This window comes from Nycticebus coucang, chromosome 1, assembly GCF_027406575.1.
Source record: "Nycticebus coucang isolate mNycCou1 chromosome 1, mNycCou1.pri, whole genome shotgun sequence".
Classification (NCBI taxonomy): domain Eukaryota; kingdom Metazoa; phylum Chordata; class Mammalia; order Primates; family Lorisidae; genus Nycticebus; species Nycticebus coucang.
Window position 1 is genome coordinate 96,821,596 of NC_069780.1, and position 18,045 is coordinate 96,839,640.

The window sequence follows — 18,045 nt, forward strand, 5'->3', positions numbered from 1 at the left end:
AGTTGTGTCCTTAGCCGTGCAGAAGCTTTTCAGTTTAATAAAGTCCCATTTGTTTATTTTTATTGTTGTTGTAATTGCCACTGAAGTCTTCTTCATAATATCTTGCCCCAGGCCGATATCAGCAAGCATTCTCCCCACACTTTCTTCAGGATTTTTGTTTCGGGTCTTGGATTTAAATCTTGACAAGTATGGTTTTTGACACTTTGCACATTTTTATTTTCCTGGATGTGTTCATGAACTCCTATTTGTGAGGGGCAGCTGAGCCCTTTTGTGGTATTTTTTCCCCAGGGATCAGCATTGTTCTAGTAAATGCTGCTGTAGTCTCAAAGTCTGTGCAGGTGCATTAGACAGACCTAGGGATGCCTGAGCAAATGCACGTTGCATAGAGTATTCCTTCCTCCTGTGGGTCCAAATCATGATGATTAATATAGAAGATAAATCACCTCGAATCCAATGGAAACACAGCACGTGTGGTTGTTCCCAATCTGAGAGTTGAACCTGGGAGCTGGGAAAGCTGGGCATGGGCCGGGAGAGGGAATGTGTTGAATAAAGTAGAAATCGAACGGCACTCAGAGGCACACCATTGCCTTGAGCCAATGTGAAATGTATAACAGAAAGTGCTGTGATGTAGAGTATTTTATAAAAGTTGAAGATCTGACCTTCATTCATTGCTAAAATTGGTTTAGAATATTGAGAATAAGTAGAGGACTTCACAAAATGGGATAAGCTTTGAAATAATGACCATAATAGTAACATAAGACCAGGAGAGCAATTAATAGAATTAATCTCACAGATTAATTTAATTCTATTAAGAACAGAATCTACAGACCCATTCTGTTACCTTCTATCTAAAAATAAGATCACCATCTGTCTTTGAATACTTGTCAAATAGACTTCTCAGAGCATTCATTCAAAACATGGCTGTCCATTTTCCATATTCTTTTAAAACTGTAACCATAAAGAGAAAAATCCCTCCCAACCTCTAAGAAATTTACCTGTTTCAGAGATTTCTTAGGTGTTCTTTTCACTGTTAGGAGATTTAGTGAATGGCTGTGCCTCTGTTCTCTCTGCCCATGACCATTTAATATCCTATGTAAGTATGTCATATAGTCATACAGCTCCACCCTTTGAAAAAGACATCCCTTCCCCTCCATCCCACATTCATAAACTTTATTCTGTTTCTAGATACATTGAAATGGAGCATTTTGCCTGGGTGCAGTGGCTGACTCCTGTAATCCCAGCACTCTGGGAGGCTGAGGCAGGTGGATCGCCTGATCCAGAGCGAGATCCTGTCTCTACTAAAACTAGAAAAACTAGCTGAGCATGGTGGCAGGGACCTGTAGTCTCAACTACTCGGAAGACTGAGGCAAGAGGATTGCTTGAGCCCAAGAGTTTGATGTTGTCGTGAGCTATGACGCCATAGCACTCTACCCAGGGTGACACAGTGAGACTCTATCTCAAAAATAAAAAAAATAAAGGTGGCGCCTGTGGCTCAGTCAGTAAGGCACCGGCCCCATATACCGTGGGTGGCGGGTTCAAACCCCGCCCCGGCTGAACTGCAACCAAAAAATAGCCGGGCGTTGTGGCGGGCGCCTGTAGTCCCAGCTACTCGGGAGGCTGAGGCAAGAGAATCGCTTAAGCCCAGGAGTTGGAGGTTGCTGTGAGCTGTGTGACGCCACGGCACTCTACCGAGGGCCATAAAGTGAGACTCTGTCGCTACAAAAAAACAAAAAACAAACAAACAAAAAATAGAAAAGAAAAAAACAAATAGAGCATTGTATCCTCACTTCTAAAAAGATGACAACAAAACTTGACATTGTATGGTCTTGTGAGAATTACTGAAGAAAAAAACAATCAATCCTTGAGGTCATTACTTGAAAAGTGTTCTTCTTATATTAGGCAGAAATCATTTTTCTAACTCCTACTTCATATCATTAAGCAAGAGGCTTCTATCTCTTCTGCAGGCTTTAGGCATACCACAGAACCTGCTTCATTTCTCAACTTAGAAAAACCAACATCCTCATCACTCGTGAGGTAGTGATTTAGCGTGTTTGCTCACATAAATCCAATCCGGGTACGTTCCAAGAGCAAAGCACTTTCCCAAGTGCACAGGACATGTTAATGAACAACCCTGATAAAAATTCCTGGCCCCACAGAGCTCGCTTTCCCAGGGGAGGAGCAAATAATAAAGGATAAACATGATAATGAATTATGTAGCAAGTCAAGGAGGGCTTTAAAAATGGAGCAGGGCAGAGGGGATCTGGAGAATGTCTGTGTGGAGGACAGTGTAGCTTGGAATTTTCTTTTCTTTTATTTGTTTAATTAATTAATTAATTATTATTTTGAGTCGGTGTCTCATTTTGTTGCCCAGGGTGGAGTGCCATGGCATCATAGCTAACAGCAACAACCTCAACCTCAACCTCACCTCAAGTGATCCTCCTGCCTCAACCTCAACCTCAACCTCACCTCAAGTGATCCTCCTGTGGTGGTGCTTGCCACCACCACGCCCAGCTAGTTTTTCTATTTTGGGGAGAGATGGGGTCTCATTCTTGGTCAGGCTGGTCAGGCTTGGTCAGGCTCCAGTTCCTCAGCTCAAGGGATTCTCTCACCTTGGCCTCCCAGAGTGCTGAGATTATAGCGTGAGCCACTGTGCTGGCTGCAGCTTGAAATCTTAAATGTTGAGCAAGCAACTTTTCTTGTTTTTTTGAGAAGGAGTCTCACTTTGTTGCTCTCAGTAGAGTGATGTGGCATCATAACTCACAGCAACCTCAAATTCTTGGGCTTAACCAATCCTTTGTCTGGGCCTCCCAAGTAGCTGGGAATACAAGTACCCACCACCATGCCTGGCTACTTTTTCTATTTTTATTTTTATTTCTATTATTATTATTATTTTGGCTGGGGCTGGATTTGAACCCATCACCTCCAGCAAGCATATGGGGCTGGCGCCCTACTCCGTTGAGCCACAGACACCGCCTAGTTTTTCTACTTTTAATAGAGACAGGGGTCTCATTCTTGCTCAGGCCAGTCTCGAACTCCTGAGCTCAAGGGATCCACCTGCCTCAGCCTCCCAAAGTGCTGGGATTACAGGCCTTAGTCACCACACCCAGCCAAGAGCCAGGAACTTGAAGGGGGTTTCCCAGCTGCCCATCAGGGGGACATGTGTCTTAGGCAGAAGGACCTGTCTCTAAGATGCGAGGGGACAGCACAGAGGGCAGGGTAGCCTCAGCCAAGAAAGAGAAGGGGGGGATACTAGATGATGAGACTAGAGGCCTTTGCACTGCAAAAGGATCACCGCCCTCTGCGTTAGAAGTAGGCTGTAAGGAAGGCGGGAAGGGCAGAAGCCAGGAAAATAATTAGGAAGCTGTTGCAATAGCCAGGTGAGAAAGGTTGGTAGCCTGGGACAGGTGGAAGTGGAGGAGGCAGCAAGAAGGGACTGGCTGTCCGTAGTGTCTGAGCCTAAATGATGCAGTGAGTGTAGAAAGAGGAAATAAAGACTAAGAAGTGAGCCCCCATGCACTCCAAGAGGAGAAACCTCTCAGTGACACTGAGAAGTCTTGCCCAGGGAGACAAGAGGGGAAAGCGAGAGGGCGCAATATGCTAGAAACAAAGAGAAAAAGTGTCTGGGAGGGCAGCGTGTTCAAATGAGAGGGCCACTACGAATAGACCAGTGAAGTTTGCAATATGCAGCTCACAGGGGACCCTGCCAGGAGCAATCGTGTAGAGTGGTATAATTCTTGACAGTCCTTTGCGTGATAAGTTGATAAAAAATCGAAGCACAGCACAAGTCAAATGATGCTGATTTGAGCTATTTGTAAATTATGGTGTCGGACCTGAGAGTTTCTGCTTCTCCTGCCTTAGTGATCGCACACTTTGCACACTCTGGCGTCTGCAGGGCTCTGCGGGACAGCCCTGACACAACTCTACATATACCAGATATAAGAATCGATATTCTGGTCATCAACCCTTATGTTAAAGATCTATAGCCATTTCATTTATTACACCATCACGTCAGGAGGCCAACTAATTTGTATCAGCTACTCTTTGAAAATAACTCCAATAATAAAAGGAAAATGGGAGAGCCGTGGCAGAGATCATTTTTAAATTTTACAAAACACCCGAGGCTGATCTTCACCATCCAGATGGATAGAGCTAGCAGGAGAGAAAGCAGACGTTTTAAGGAAATAGCTGACCCAGCTTACACCCTTGTCTCTGGGATACATCACACACGAAGCAATCTCACACCGTGTAGGTTTCTCTCTGCTACGCTGTCATGCCTTGAAGGACTTGAGATGGTGGCTTCATTTCCCAGGACACAGAATATCTCTTAAAACAGAAGTATGATGTTGGTACAAAGCAAGTGGCATTGAAGATAAACGGCTATTGACTCGGGACAGTGGTTCACGCCTATAGTCCCAGCACTCTAAGAAGCCAGGGCTGGTGAATCGCCTGAGCTCAGGAGTTCGAGACCAGCCTAAGCAAGAGTGAGACTCTGTCTCTACTAACAATAGAAAAATGAGCTAGGTGTGAGGCATCTGTAGTCCCAGCTACTCCAGAGGCTGAGGCAGGAGGATCACTTGAGCCCAACAGTTTGAGGTTGCTGTGAGCTATGATGATGCTACCACACTCTACCCAGGACAACAGAGGGAGACTCTGTCTCAAAAAAAAAACAACAAAAAACTAAAAAGTAAAAAACAAGCAAACAAGAAAAATAAATGGTTATTTTAATATCTTGAAATTATTTTATAAAGGCGTTGGTTCCTAAAGTTTCTTGAATATCAAGTTAAAAATAAAAAGGAACATTAATAAAAGTCTTTAAAACTTAAATATAAAAATTAAAGACTAAAGTTTAATAGGAAGTTGAGTTGTGTGTTTCTTCTACTCAAGAACCAACAATTTGGAAAGGAGTAAAGTTATTTTGCTCGGCCCTGCCTTCATCACACAGATGGATTTTCTTTCTCATATCTTAGGCTAACTGTGAAAGGACAACATAATCGATTGGATGTTTGTCTTTATAAAAACAAGCTTCCTGCAGGGCCTTTGCATCATCTGTTTATGTGATAATGAAAGCCACTGAGGTCCAAAGAAATGGCCAACACTTGACAATCTCTTACAAATCTAGTAGACAGGTTTATATTGTATTTATATTTGATATTCTATCTCCTGAATGTGATTAAGGAGAAACTCTTCCCAAAACTAGAATAATGAAAACTGATTGAGGATTCAGCCTGGATGTTACCTATATTACCTATAAGCACATGTACTAAATAAATTTTTATATGCTGATTATATAGTTAAAATCATGCAAAGTTCCAGTTAAATTCAATGGTGAGTAATACTTGAGTTTGGGGATGGCTTAAATATAAATTTCTTCAGTTTTGTGGCCTAACTAGTATGATTTCTTTCCAGAGAATGAGCTACTTAGAACCAAGACCCTAGGAGAGAAGGGCAAACTTAGTAAAATGGTCTCCTTAACAAATGGACTGCCTAAGTTTTCAGAAAATGTAACTTAAAATCCAGCTGACCTGGACAGCAAATGGATAGAGGTCATCAGGGGAGAAAATTTTCAAAATTTTCATGATTTAAGTAATCTTTAAATTGTACATAGCTACATGTTCTAATATGAATAATGACTTGTAATGACAAAGAAAATAGCATCACAATCTGGACAGAGAAAAGCTGTTGTTGAATATCTTATATTTGATATTCTATCTCCAAAAGGGTGTACATGAGGAATTCAGCTGATCTAACATCGGTGTGGCCAGCTATACGTCCAGACCATTTGTACACTATTAAAATGCTTGGATGTCTTCATTGGTTTCAAATCAAGTTGCCCCTAATTGTACGGTTTCTATAACCCTATAACATTTGTAAAGATTTGGGAATTTTTTTTGTTTTTGTTTTTTTTTTTGCATCTTAACTAATGTTTTCTTTGAATCTATTTTCTGGCATTCGAAGTTAAATTTCTTCTTCTAATAACAATAAGTAGGTATGAAATTAAGCTAAATGAGATGAACTCATATTAGAAGATTATATGCCAAGTAAGATACGTAGTATGGGAAGGTATTTCTTTTCTTATACACAGTTAACCACCTCCCTACACTGCCTGCCTCCTAAAGTTGACCTAATTTTCATTTTTCTTTTCTTTTTTTTTGAAACAGTCTCACACTGTCACCCTCAGTAGAGTGCTGTGGCGTCACAGCTCACAGCAACCTCAAACTCTTGGGCTTAAGCAATTCTCTTGCCTCAGCCTCCCAAGTAGTTGGGACTACAGGTGCTTGCCACAATGTCTGGCTATTTTTTTTTTTTTATTGTAGTTGTCATTGTTGTTTAGCTGGCCTAGGTCAGGTTCGAACCCGCCAGCCTTGGTGTGTATGGCTGGTGCCTTAACCACTGTCTGCGGGCACCGAGCCTGACCTAATTTTCATAGACTGGACATGCACCACACATACATCTCAGTATAGCAGGCCTGGTTACTTATGGTGACCACCTGTGTGTGTTCACCAGTTGCTTGCAGTCCCTTGGGTGGTCACCTTACAGAGGTTCTACTGCATAATTAAAAGGAAAGGTCTTGAAAGAATGAATATGATTATTCTTCTAGTTGTGTGACCTTTAGCCCTTGCAAGCTGAGTTCATGTGTGGTCTGGCCCCTGATCAATCGTCAAATACGGGTTTTCAAGACTTGGGGCTGCTTCCAAGCCCTGTGACGGTTTTCACTGTGCCACCTCCTACCTGCTAGTAAAAATGCAGCTGGCTTTACTCGGGATCTGATCGTTATAACAAATTTCAAGGTGTGTATTTTATGAGTAGAAATCTGTCTTCTTTGCCAAACTCCTCCGGTCCGTGTATGCTTCCGTTCCCTCTTATTTTCTTATGACAGTTTCTTCCATGTCTTTTAAAGGAAGGGACTACATAATTCTGATGTAGTCTGAGGATAGTGGGGTCTAGGGTCTCATTCCAAGTGACAGCGACCTTCCCTGGGTTCAGATGAAGGTGCAGGTGACACTAAACATCTTCCCTGTAAAGCCGTCATGTCTGCAATGGGAAGCAAGGGTTTGGATGACAAAGTGGAACAAGGGATGGGACTGCTTGGAAGACTGGGGGGGTGGTCTGGGGGCGGCTGCTGTTGGATGGGCTTTCGTGTTAGCCTGCTAGGACCCGTGCTCATCATCTCAACACAGCCTAATGCTGGCCTTGTCCAAAGCTGTATTTCAAATCAGCGTTCTGCCAAGGGAGGAGAACTCATTGATGAGACATCACCCAAGTATACAATGACGCTGACAGGGATTTTTTTTTCTGCCAGTTTATCAACTCTGTGCATTTTGACAAACTCTATATCCTTTCCTCCTGGGCACACAGTTAGTTACATCCCCAGCCTCCTTCGTCTGCAGTGAGGAGGAACCACGTGACCGATTTTTGGCCAGTAGCAGGGACGTGTTCCCCTTGCACATCTGTCTCCGAAAGCCTGCACATCACCCTGCCCGTCCCTCTCCCCTGTATGTCTCCCTTTCTTCTCCATTTCCGGCCAGACTCAGAGGTGTGAAGGACTCTGAGACCCACTGCACGCTGGAGAGATGCCTCATTTCTGGAACAGACCCCACACACACACACTCACCTGTGCTGGACATTTACTTTCTAGAATTAAGCCTCTCGGATTTGGAGGTGGTGCGTTACAGCGGTTGGCCAGCCTTACTCAGTAGGTAAAACTGCGTCTTAATGGATTTTGTGATTATACACGTATATGAAGATAGATTTCTCAAGGGTAAAGTTTTTTTCAAAGATAGGTTAGAAATTCACATTTGATGGCGCTATAACTTTAAAAGATTAGGAAAAAACACCAGAGAATTTAACTTTTCTATTACATTCAAAAGCATTTAACTTACCTATGTGTCCGCTTCAATATATCTGCGTCCAAAGAGGATTGGAGTTATTCTATTGGAACTAAAGAATGCACGGACATTTATTTTTTAACATCCCGAAATAACAAAATTGTTATCTTTTTTTCCTGTATCTGAGAGGAGCATTTTAATAAATAATCCCTAAAAATAGACTTGAACCTATTTACCAAATTCCAAATCGGCAGCCCCATTAAAATTTGCCAGATTATATTTTTAGAAGGCGGATTTTACCTTGAACTTCTCGGTAAATTAAAATAAGTTAAACGAGGAGGTTAACATTTCTTATTGCAAAGTACTTTTCATTGAATCCTTACGCAATTTCTAATTCTCCTGGTATTTTTTTTTTTTCCAAATCGCATCTGTCTTTTGAGAGAGACTTGCAGACAATTCTTCATCCTTATTTAATGACTTACGGAAACGACACCTGTTCACAGCAGTGTCAAAGTGACCATAGTTTGAGATACACTTCACCAACACTTTTTCTTAAAAATTGTATTTGTGAGTTGCTGTTCTCCAAAAGCGTGGTGAATACAGAATTAAAATTCATTCATTAGGTCTAATTAGGATCAAACATTTATTATGCACCAGTAGCTCTGCTAAGTGCACTTCCTAGGATGGAAATTGTTTGTAGCTAATGTGCTGTTGGCCTGTTACCCGCTCTGAGATCTGTCTCCGCCTGTGGAATGTCTTTCATCTCTGTAGCTGCTTTATATGTTTGGCGGGCGTTTCCCTTTGTACTCTAAATGTGGCATATGAATGTCAATTTAAAGCTCAAACATTATGAATAACAGACCCATCATACTTCCATCTGTGCTAAACATCCATTAAGGACCTCGAAAGGGATACAGATTCTTCAGGTTATATATTTCCCTATGATTACATGTGTCAGAATTCATTAGCAGTTTGGAAAGAGAAATATAAAATGAGACTGGGAGCTGGGTTTAATTAAGTAGTTGCTTCTTTCCATCTTTTCTCTCTCTAAGGTAATTGCCACTCATTGTATCCGAATTCTTTCTAAAAGGACTGTGCTCGGCCTATCATTGCTCACCATTGGCACGATTTTGATGGAAGTATTTTCAGTTTATTAAAACAGGGTGATGAAGCTGAATATATTCTTTTAAAAGTCTGCTGTGGTATAGGTATTTGTTTGAAAACTCTTAATGGCAACAGTAAACCTTGCTTAAATTCATTTTTGATAAAGGCACAATGTTAACGTTGCTCAGTCGTACAATCACTAAATAATGTAGTTCGTGTTGAAGATTCTTCTGTTTTGCCTGGGATCCTTGGAATTCGGTTTCCCAGCCTTGGCACTGTTAGCGTGTGGAGCCTGTGGCTGTGCTGGGAGCCATCCTGTTGCACTGTTGCGCACTGTTAGCAGTGTACCTTTCCTCTACCGGCGAGATGCTATCCAACACCCCTCACTCCCACCCCTACTGTGACAACCGAAACTGTGTCCAGATTGTCAAATGTTCCCTGAGGAGTGGAATCACCATGGTTGAGCACCACTGTCTTAGATAATAAACATTCCCAAATTTTGCCCCAGTGGAAAGGTGGTTTTGCTTATGTGCAGATGCTGACTCTAGCAAACACCCTCTCCAGTGTTGGGGGTTTTCTCCTAATTGTTCCTGCCCATCACCCCTTGACCTCCTCTTTCTGTCTGTATTTCTTCTCCTCCCAACATCTTTGTTTATGTGTGTGCACGTGCACACACGCTGTCTGCTGTTGTCAGCATTGATCTCCTTCCTTCAGAGTGGCTTAACCATCTTCTGAGGACCAGCTGTATTTGTAGTTAATGCTACAAACAGTCCTCTACCTTTGTCGAGCTTAGTCAGAGACTGACTCTGCCTAAGGACACCAGTTTTTTGCCTTTTTGCTACTTAGTTTAGCAAAATGTCTAAGAAGATCCCCAAATTTCTGTTCCTCTTGTTTCTCCTCAGGCCTGTCTCATTTTGTTTTGTCATCAATCTTCCTCATCTCTCTCTCTCTCTTTGCTTTTTTTTTTTTTGCGACACTGTCGCCCTGGGTAGAGTGTTGTGGTGGCATCACAGCTCACAGCAACCTCAAACTCTTGGGCTCAAGCAATCCTCTTGCCTCAGCCTCCCGAGTAGCTGGGACTGCAGGTGCCCACCACCATTATACCCCACTAATTGTTCTGTTTTTAGTAGAGACAGGGTCTCACTCTTACTCAGGCTGGTCTTGAACTCCTGAGCTCAAGGGATCCACCCTTCTCTGCCACCAGAGTGCCGAGATTATAGGCGTGAGCTACTGCAGGGAGCTTCCTCATCTCTTGATCCTTAGTCCTAGCTCTTACAGCCAAACTGACTTAGCCAGCCATGTTCTCTTGGAATAGTTCATTTGGCCCCTATCCTCAAATCCTAACTGTAAAGTTCCTGGACTCTGTTCCAAATTACATTAGTTAGAGCTAATAGCATTCCTTTAGCAAGTAACACAAGTGGCCATGTTATGGAGCGATTCCCCTATCGTTTGCTTGAGCCCTGCTTAAATCCTGTATCATGAACTTTTCATGTGCTATGTTTTGTCTCCCTAAACAAGGTTATAAACTTCTCGAGATAGAAACTATGCTGTAACATGTTTGCCTTCCTTGAAGAATCTTTCTTACGTGTGTTATGGAAATCTGATTACTGTTCTCTCATGTAATTTGAATTCCGGCACCCATCGAAGGCCAAGGAGAAAAAGAGAGAAATGATAGCAAAAGTGGGGGAAAGGGAGAAAGAAATAAATGCTACTAAGTGGCTTGCAGTTCACCCCCAAGTTTAAAAATCTACATGAAAGCCATTTTCTCATTCAGATTCTCCATCACACAAAGCATTACTCACCGCACCGAGAGGGAACATTTTATGCTCTAACTAGCGACTCATTAGTAGATACGCTTGAAAGCAGTGCATTTATTTGTTACTTTGGAATTAGTTCATCTATCTTCAATATAGTACCAAATAACTCTGTAATACCGATCTTACCGGTGAACTTCAATAAAGACCAGATACACAGCTGCGAATGACCCACTCTAGAACCACCTGTGGGACAGTATCCTGGTGACACTCAAACTGAGCATTCTGATATCTTGGCTGTTGTCATGGGCAATATGATGCTTTAAAAAAAAAAAAAGGTAATGATGCTACTGAATCTGCCAGGGTCTTTTCAAATGTCTGAATGGAGGAGTGTGGATTCTGGATGCAGATGTTTGCTAAGTTCTTGATGTTTTCCAGGGGGGAAGAGACAGTGTTGTTGGGATTATGAGCAAATTTAAGTCCACAGTTAGACAGTTTAAATTTAAACAGGATTTTACAATTTATCCATAATTAATAGACATATAGTTGACACTGAAAAATGGCAGGTGTCTTTTTTTTTAACACATAGGGGAAAGCATCAAAAGAGTTTTTTAAAAGATTTTCTCTGAGTCATATTTTCTAGTGAGTAGCAGAGCTGGAATTCTAACCTGGGCTTTTGAAACTCTGGCACCGGGCACAGGTCCCCTGCAACATGGTGAAGATGACCTCAGAGGGTGGTGTTTGCACATGTCCACATGGGGGTTCACATTTGAACAGTTAATCATTTACCCAGTGAATCCACTCAGCAACCACCCCAACCGGTGTTTGTAGATGGAAAATAAAGCCACAGCACCCAGTTGGGGCAGCAAGCAGGCAATGATCCCCAAAGAATAACTTCTTTTTTTGAGACAGAGCCTCAAGCTGTCGCCCTAGGTAGAGTACTGTGGTGTCACAGCTCACAGCAACCTCCAACTCCTGGGCTCAAGTGATTCTCTTGCCCCAGCCTCCCAAGTAGCTGGGACCACAGGCCCCCACCACAACGCCCAGCCATTTTATGGTTGGCGTTGTTATTGTTGTTTGGCAGGCCCAGGCTGGATTCGAATCCGCCAGCTCTGGTATATGTGAGCTTGAGCTATAGGCGCCAAGCTACCAAAGAATAACTTCTAATTTCTTGTTTATAAAAAGCTTAATGGGTGTACACTTACTAGGTACACTTTCTTTTTGGTTGTATTGAGAGCTCTGGGGTCTGTTTCTATACTTGTTTTGTCTAAATGGGCAACTAAAACTTATACCTGCCAATTCCTGACAAACCAGTCCTTTCCGGCCCACCCTACTTTTGCCCCATTAGCATCACCAAGATTATTTCCTTGTACATCAGTGTGTGCATTGGACTCACTTACCTTTACTGTTTCTTCTCTCCGTAAGATTCTACTGGTCTAAAAGTCCATATACCTCCAGGTTACACAGCTTTGGAATTCTGGAATATCTGGAATTCTGAGCCAGAAGGTGTATTTTTGGCTCAATGTGACTAATTGATTTCCAATTTCAGATAAAAAGATTTTCTTTTCTTTATTTTTGTTGCTTAATACAAAATTATTAAGCCTTCTCCCTCCAGGCTGACTCTCAATGGAAACATCAGGAAAGGTCAAAGTCATTAAATCTTCTCTGACAGTCTCTGCTGTTCTCAGATGTGGCTCAAAATAGGGGCGATTCCTGGGAGCTGCTCTTGGCAATAGCATCAGGATATCACCAGACTACTGAGTTTGTGACAGTCCTAGTCCCCATTTGCTTTTGCTGTAGCAACTTTTGCTGGCTGCTCCCTCGCCAGGCAGCCTCTGTATTCTTGAAAGGCTGGGTCACTCAGCATCCTCCGTGGGCACCACCTCCAGTGATTAGCTAATGACAATGTGCCTGCTGTGGCTGGGCCCTCCTGGCATCTATGGGTTCCCGTGGCTTTATCCAGGACCAGTTTTATGAGAAGTTCTGGAACTGTATGCATTTAGAAAAGCAAGCCACAGCCATAGCAAGCTGAGCCATACTATTTATTTATTTATTTAGACAGTCTCACTTTATTTATTTAGACAGTCTCACTTTGTCACCCTCTGTAGAGTGCCATGGTGTCAGCCTAGCTCACAACAACTTCAGACTCCTGGGTTCAAGCAATCCTCCTGCCTCAGCCTCCTGAGTAACAGGGACTACAGGTGCCTACCACCACGCCTGGCTAGTGTTTCTATTTTTGGTAGTGAGGGAGTCTCGCTCTTGCTCAGGCTGGTCCTGAGCTCAGACAATCCACCTGCCTTGGCCTCCCAGAGTGCTGGGATTACAGGCGTCAGCCACCATGGCTGGCCTGTGAGCCATACTTACAAACACCCTTCTGGCCCCTTGCTCACCACGTTAGCTTGGAATTCTCCTGCATTCTTCCCCAGTTCCTCTTCCAAGAATTATGATGTTGGGGGAGAACTTTCAGACACAATTAAGTGTGTTTGAGTTATGCCATTGGGGAATCATCTTTCTATGACTCTTTGAGCCACTTAAGTGCAGAGCAAACATTCTGTTCTGTAAATCTTACCTAAAGGCCATCTGGTGAAAGGCTGCTTGCTGTTTCTCCCTCCCAGAAGCATATGTCTGTCATTTTGTTATTCCTTCCATTATTTCTTCCTCTGCTTCCTTTTCCATAGTTCACAAGTGTAAGTAGACAGAGTTGGAGTTTTGCTGATGAATGGAGAGGGCCAGAAGATGACTGTGAAGGCGTATCTGTGATGGCTGAGTTGGCCCCACTTTTGGGGTAGGCCAAAATGGCAGCAAAGATCATGGCCAAGAGATAGTAACTCCAGGGATCCATGAAACAGGCTTTCATCTTGAAGCAGCCCAAGCTATGTCTTCAAAGTGGATTTGGGGTGTGGGGGGAGAATGTGCTTAAAAATGGAATAAATCATCTGAAGAAAACCTAAAAGAGAAATGCTATTTGCCTATGACTACTTTGTTTTTTACCTATGAAAATAATACTTAAATTTTTCCCAAGTATTAAGCCAAGTAGTCTATGAAATATGGCTATCAAACCCTGCGTGGTTCCTTGCAGTCTAAGCAAGTCGTTAGTACGTCACTGTGCTCAAATCACTCTCCTGGGTCTTGAGTGCAGAGGTGTCCGAGGCAGGCTTGCTGTGAAGCAGATGAAGCCTGCCATCCCCAGGTCCTCTGTTCTACTGGAGCACAACCTGAAACACGATTAATTAACTCTCAATGGAAGTAAACCAGATATTTTTCGAGATATCTGTCTAAAAATTGTGGAAACCAAGAATGAGGGCAGTCCCTAAGCCCCTGTGTTCCATGGGGACTTCTGGGTACCCTGGCACGTGTTGTCACTGGCCGTGCTCAGGGTGGCATTGCTCCCACCCCCGGCATCCACTCCCTGAAGGAGAGGACCTCTCGGGTACCTCTGTAGCAGCTCCTCCCTTCTCCATTCCCACCTGTCCTCCAGCTGCAGCAGAACTGTGTCCACTTCCCACTGCATCACACAGGGAGCTGGTCGCCCTTGACTTTAGCCCTCGCTGCTTCGCGAAAGTCAGAAGGGAGCTGGTGAGGAGCCATCTAGGAGACCTCCATTCTGACTCTCCTCTGAGCCCCTGGTCTAAAGGGGAATTCACCATTAGTGAGCAAGGACTGGCGAGGCAGAGAATGCTTCACACATGTCTCTCTGTTGTACTCTGCCTTCCTCCTTCCTGATGACCCTGCTCTTTCTTACGTTCAAGTTTCTAATGATGCTTCTCTTTACCATCTTATGTCATGTTACTCCTACTTGTATTTATAGTGTCACACTCAGGCAAGGCACTGACCACAGGTCCCAATTTTGCAATTTTTAGTTAGACTTTCTGGATGCATTTTCGGGCTCCGTGTCTCCACCAGAGGATGGGCACGTGCAGCTTGTGCTGGTCTGAGCTGCCGTGTCTGCAATTTGGGCTCCCAGGATGACTCCATGCTATGACATGCACTAGATGACCTTCAAACCTCTATTTCACTGACTTTCAGCTTTCCTTACCAGAGCCACGGAGCATCTCTTGAGTTAGAAATTACCTTTTTGCAAAAGCAAGGAGGAAAACCAAAATCACCATGAATAACTTGGCCTGCCCACCCCTACAGGCTCACACGTCTGTGCCAGGTGAATTCTAACCAGAGTTCATGTGTTTGGTTCCCAGCCACTCTGCCTGTGCCCGCAGCAAGGAGCATCCTGACAACCCGTGTCCACTGAGCACATGCTTCTGCTTGTCAGAGGGTGTGAAGCCCAAGTTTGATATAAAGACAAGACCACCACTTCTCCCCACTGCTTTCCTGTACAAGCTGCACACAAGCAGACTTGTATTTCTGTCAAGCGCTCTGGTTTTCCATCATCTATTTTTTATAGCTCTGATACTAAACCAATGGCAGCAAATGAAGGGTATTATTTCTGGCCTGGGCGCATCACCTGGCTGATTTGCCCTTCCTAGGGAGCAAGCTCTCTGCGTGGGGTTCTATCATTTTACCATGGGAGACCCGACTCAACAACACGTAAGTGTTTTGAGATGCTTGATGTTTTCAGATTTCCCCTGCAGCAGCAGGGGGAGAGGGCCGTGCGCTCAGAAGATGGGAGGGAGGGGAATTTTCTTTGGTGTGATTGGTGTGGCAGGAGGGCAGTAGGTTGAGCACAGGCAGGATAATTTGCTGCCGTCTTCTTTCTCAGTATAGTGTTAACCTTTAAGAGAATTTTGGTATATACTGAAGCAACTTGGTGGCATTTCAGACTCAAAGTGCCATGTGCTCTTTCTGATATTCTTCATGTCCTCATCCGGAGGTGTCTCCAAATATAATTAGCTGGCATTTTTAGATTTTAAAAAGAGTCAAGATTTGCAAGCCAGGAAGTGAGAGGGAACCATTTATAAAGGACAAGAAGGCCCCCTAATCTGTTAACTAGGGACAACATTATAGAGCAACTTAGAATGCTGTTTGCTTATAGTAGGTTTACTTTAATGATTAAATATCAGTAAAACATGACCATATTTTAAGTTGCCCAATGTTAAGCTCGCAATCTGTAGTGTGTTCGTAGTTTCCTAGGAGTTAATGGCGTGAAGCTTATTTCTCTGGGAATATTTATCACATTTTAGGTGTTACAGGCATGACTGTTTCTTCAAGCATGTTTTTTTTTTCGTTGTTGTTGTTTTGCCCTATATTTATTTAAGACTATTCAGCGTTTTGACTTTGTGAAAGTGCAGTAATTACTGCTTTAGCTGGTAAAAAAAGAAAATACCAAGCCAACCCATTCAGATTGCTACTTTTTTGGTGATCCCACTTGCCCGTGCTTTTACCTGGCAGCAAGATCAGGAGGACACTGGGAATGCAAACAAGTTGGTTATTCACTTTCTATGAAATTTGACAGCTAATTTGCAAGGTCACACTTTTTTAATGCCGGAGTTCCTGAAACCCTGGCAGCTGACTCTCTGAACTATGCAAATACAGCATGGAGCTCAGAGGGTTCCTTTGCATTGGTACCGCTTCCAAAGTATTGTTTCCGTGAAAGACAGAAATTAATTCTTATTTAAGGCTTTCTAGTAAAAGGGAATAGTCTAAGGATAGTGGGGGGAAAGTAGAACCATAAAGTGCCATAGAACAAGCCTGAACTCTGCAGGAGTCACGAAAAGAATATTGAATCAGAATTAATTCAACAAAATCACAGTAAGTAAGAATCCTTCCCGAGATCCACGGAGGGAATGTTTCAAATACTTTTTCTATATAAAGATATGTTTAATCTGATAAAGCACAGTGGCATTTTTATAACCCAGAAAAATTATTTATTCTTAGAAAAGAAGAAATCTTGAGCATGTGGCCAGATATGGGGAAAAAAATATTTAGGAGGTGACATTTTTTGGCACGAAGCAGAAAGAAAATAGTTTGTTTTTTTTTTTAATGAAACACTTGGCAAAGCAGAAAGTTTAAGAAATATTTCTAAACTTGCTCAGTCTTAAAAACCACCCGGCATGTTTTGCTTCCTCAGTGAGGGAAGAAGGCAAAGCCCTCAGCGAGGACGTGGCTTCAGGAATCCCATCACTTCTCTTCTGACAGGAATTAGTTAAATGAACTAATTTAACTTCAATGGACTGTGTCGCCTGTCCTCTCTCCTGCACAAAAATGAAACACATGTTATTCTGAGAAAGAACTCAAAGCAGCCAATTTCTCAGAAAATATTCCAATGACCCTGGGAGGTGAATGGCACGATCATTTACACGGAAATTGCTTTAAGTGTGGAGGGCGTGTTCTTCTAGGGTCAGAAAAGCACTAATGTCCACGAAAAGCGACCCCAAAATGGGCTGTCTCCACCCAAGTAGAAGAATAGGCCGATGTTAGACAAGAAGCAGCAACAGCCAGAGAAATCACAAATGTTTTCCATCACATGGAGTGTTATTTTCATAAAGCAGTTTCTCTGAAATTGTGAAAAAACTAGTGAACTTGTTCTTCCAAAGTAGCCAGCCTCTGTGCTCTTGGAGTGTCATGTTTGGAGTCCGCAGAGTGTGTTTCTGGAGACCGAGTAGAGAGTGCAAAGGTGTGTTTCTTGACAGGAAACTTCACCAGACTATTAAAACTTTTTCCCATTTATTTATTTATATATATTTTGAGACATAGTCTTTCTCTGTCACCCTGGGTAGAATGCCGTGGTGTTACAGCTCATAGTAACCTCAAAACCCTGAGCTCAAGTGATCCTCCTGCCTCAGCCTCCTGAGTAGCTGGGACTACAGGCACCTGCCACCACACCAGGCTAGTTTTTCTATTTTTAGTAGAGATAGGGTTTCGCTCTTGCTCAGGCTGGTCTCCAACTCCTGAGCTTAAGGGATCCTCCACCTGGGCCTCTCAGAGTGCTGGGATTACAGCTGTGAGCTACTGTGCTCGGTCAATTTTTCCCCATTTTACCTCAAAACTCAACAAGAACTCTAGGTAGTTTGTCAGAATCTGATTTGGAGAGGATTTTGCTTTATCTATGGGGGTGCTCTTCAAGTCCTCCACCTGCCCCCCAACACGTGTGCAGTGGAAATCCTCATAGAGGCGTCCATCTCCTCCATGGCCAGGGTGACACCTGTACCCCGAGTCATCTCCCTGCCATGCTTCAGAGTTAGGACCTTAAGTACTCAGGGGTGTTAGGGACTACCTAGTTTTCAACAGGACATTGTTTCCGGTTTTATTTTTTAGAATAGAATTCACTTCCTCTCTCCAGTCTCAACTCATAAAAATAAATATAGAATTTATTTGAATTACACTTGTATTGTTGGTACACATCTCCCTAAAACAGTACAGCTAATCCAGGGAAGGCAAAGGTTCAATTCAGGAGACACTGATTGAGG

General features: G+C 43.0%; 1 protein-coding gene across 7 annotated transcripts in view; it reads left to right on the forward strand.

Annotated features, from left to right (window-relative positions):
• Positions 1-18,045, forward strand: part of SORBS2 (sorbin and SH3 domain containing 2) — a 231,929-nt gene that overhangs the window by 60,283 nt on the left and 153,601 nt on the right. The window contains exon 1 of one of the 7 annotated variants that reach the window (XM_053584190.1): positions 6,719-6,788. The exons of the other annotated variants lie outside the window; for them this stretch is intronic. The gene's annotated coding sequence lies outside the window, so the exon portion shown is untranslated. Of the gene's footprint in view, positions 1-6,718; positions 6,789-18,045 lie in introns of those variants that run through there. 7 annotated transcript variants of the gene reach the window in all.